Raw genomic sequence first — 2,654 nt, 5'->3', positions numbered from 1 at the left:
AAAAAAAAAAACAAAAAAACATTAAATCATTGCCTCATTTATCTGTTTACTCTGTTAGGCTGAGGATACAGTAATTCAAATAAAACCTGACAAAGAGGTAATGCATCTTAGTAGAGGCCAAAAGATTACAGAAAGTGCTATAAAAATTAGATAAATATGGTCACTTAACCTAGACCGAGATTATTCAAACATTTGATTTTTCTATGAAAATTCAATACACATATCAATTATTCTTAATCCTTACCACCTAAATTCTTACCTTACAATTTCCCAATACTCCTAACACACTAGAAAAATGTGTGTGTGTGTGTGTGTGTGTGTGTGTGTGTGTGTAGTTGGCACACTGAGAAAAATTTTTAAAGAGAAAATGTTATTGTAGTCGAAATTAATTAGAAGCGAATACAAATAAATCAAAGAGATATGGGGCAGTGTTATTTGTTGTGTTATTTGTTGGTAAAATGTACAGATTCATATTTTGTGAGAAAGGATAGAGAAGATGGAATTTAGATTAGTACACAAAGCCAGATCACAGTTTACACCCTGCCACACATGTTGAAGCATCATAGAGCTACTTGAGCAGAACATTGCCAGACATTGACAGACTAATGGGACAGAAGTCAGCAGACATGCCTTTTTTGGCATTGCCATGTGCTTGTGTGTACCCAAAAGTGTATTCTAAATTTCTTTTGAAGGTTTTCTTCATCTCTTCTCGATTTTTTAAATCAAAAGTATGAAACAAAAATAAATCCTCAGTCTTGGGAACAAGTCCAGATATAAAATTGGTCTACTTGGATCAATGTGATATTTACAGTCATGCTTCAAGTCTTGATATGAATGCTTTGGACATTTTCTTTTAATTCAGGAGTCAGATTTGCGTAACTTGTGCTTTTCTCTAAGGCTAGCATTACAAGGCTAATCTTAAATAACCCTTTCCAAATTCCTGAAGATGCTATATAAATAACCTAGGGACATGAGTTGGAAGATACTTTGTTGCAAAGATAATTCTGTTTAAAAATGGATATAAGACAGAATTCGTATTTTATAATTGGTTAGGATAGTGATTTTGGGGACCGGGTATGTTCTACTCATCTGAAATTCATTCATATGTAGAACTAGATCACTTAAACTATCTTGCTGAGCTGCTTTGTAAAGTGTGTAAAAGGGAGGAAGTATATGCTGCTTGTTTACTATTAGAAATTAAAATCACATCAAACTTTTGTTCTGATTACAATTGACTCCCAGTTTTGAACTGCATTGATCTCATATAGAAGTGAAACAACCAGTATGTAGCATCTGTAGTTACCAATTTTAAAAGTGTTAAACATGCCGGGCGTGGTGGCGCACGCCTTTAATCCCAGCACTCGGGAGGCAGAGGCAGGCGGATTTCTGAGTTCGAGGCCAGCCTGGTCTACAAAGTGAGTGCCAGGACAGCCAGGGCTACATAGAGAAACCCTGTCTCGAAAAAACCAAAAAAAAAAAAAAAAAAAAAAAAAAAAAAAAAAAAAAAAAGTGTTAAACATATTCAACTTCTTTGATACAAGAAGAAATGATATGACTTGGGAGACCAGAAATCATAATCAAAGATATTCTAGACCCAGTGATGTCTTAGTTCAGAGATCAAATACCTATTTAATTATTGTCCTTTCCAACCTGATAGGAAAACACAGCAAACAATTGATATATGTGTCTATGCCAAATTGAAGAGCAACTAAATATCTCACTAAGAATATTCATCTAAGATTAAGTAAGATAAATTTTATCATGACAGAAGTATGGTGTCTGGAATAGGAGGATTGCATGTGACCACACAGATGTATATTTTAATTTCATTTTTAATTTTATAATAATTTTAGTTCTTCGAAATAACTTAGAATAATCACACTTACCTATTTGAAATTTATTACTGTTAATTATTTTAGTCTCAGAGACATTTTACTGTAATAAAAATATTAAAAACCCTGTGCTAGACTTTACTCACATACTAGATTTCCTAGCAACTGTGAGATGTTGATCATGACAGTAGAGAGGTATAAATGCCAATGTTAGAGACAGAGTATGAGAAAATCAAAGTTATAAAAATAAATACTCTCCCCTGCCTTCTACTCAGCGCCAGCACCAGATCACCTTATATGTGGAGTCAGCAGACACCGCTAAGGTTCCTAGAGGACTCTCCATGCGATTTCAGGACCTCTGGTGAGTGGACACAACTTCTGTTCAAATCCAATCTCATGGGTCCTGACACAGCATTAGAGAAACAGAAAACGGGCCTAACCAGGGTCACAAGTTCCTTCAGGTGAGCACCAGCACTAGGTCACCTTGTGCGTTGAGTTAGAAGATACCCCCAAGGTCCCTAGAGGACTATCCACCTGATCATAGGACCACTGACCAGACAGCTCCAGCCCAGGCTACTATACCCAGCAAAACCCTCAATTACCATAGATGGAGAAAACAAAGTATTCCACGACAAAACCAAATTCACACATTATCTTTCCAGGAATGCAACCCTTCAAAGGATAATAACAGAAAAAAAAAAAAAATACAAGGACGGAAACCACGTCCTAGAAAAAGCAAGAAGGTAATCCCTCAACAAACCTAAAAGAAGACAGCCACAAGAACAGAATGCCAACTTAAACAACAAAAATAATAAGAAGAAA

This window comes from Mus caroli, chromosome 1 (assembly GCF_900094665.2).
Source record: "Mus caroli chromosome 1, CAROLI_EIJ_v1.1, whole genome shotgun sequence".
In the NCBI taxonomy this organism is placed as follows: Eukaryota; Metazoa; Chordata; class Mammalia; order Rodentia; family Muridae; genus Mus; species Mus caroli.
The sequence above is the reverse complement of the archived record's forward strand: the minus strand, read 5'-3'. Positions refer to the sequence as shown.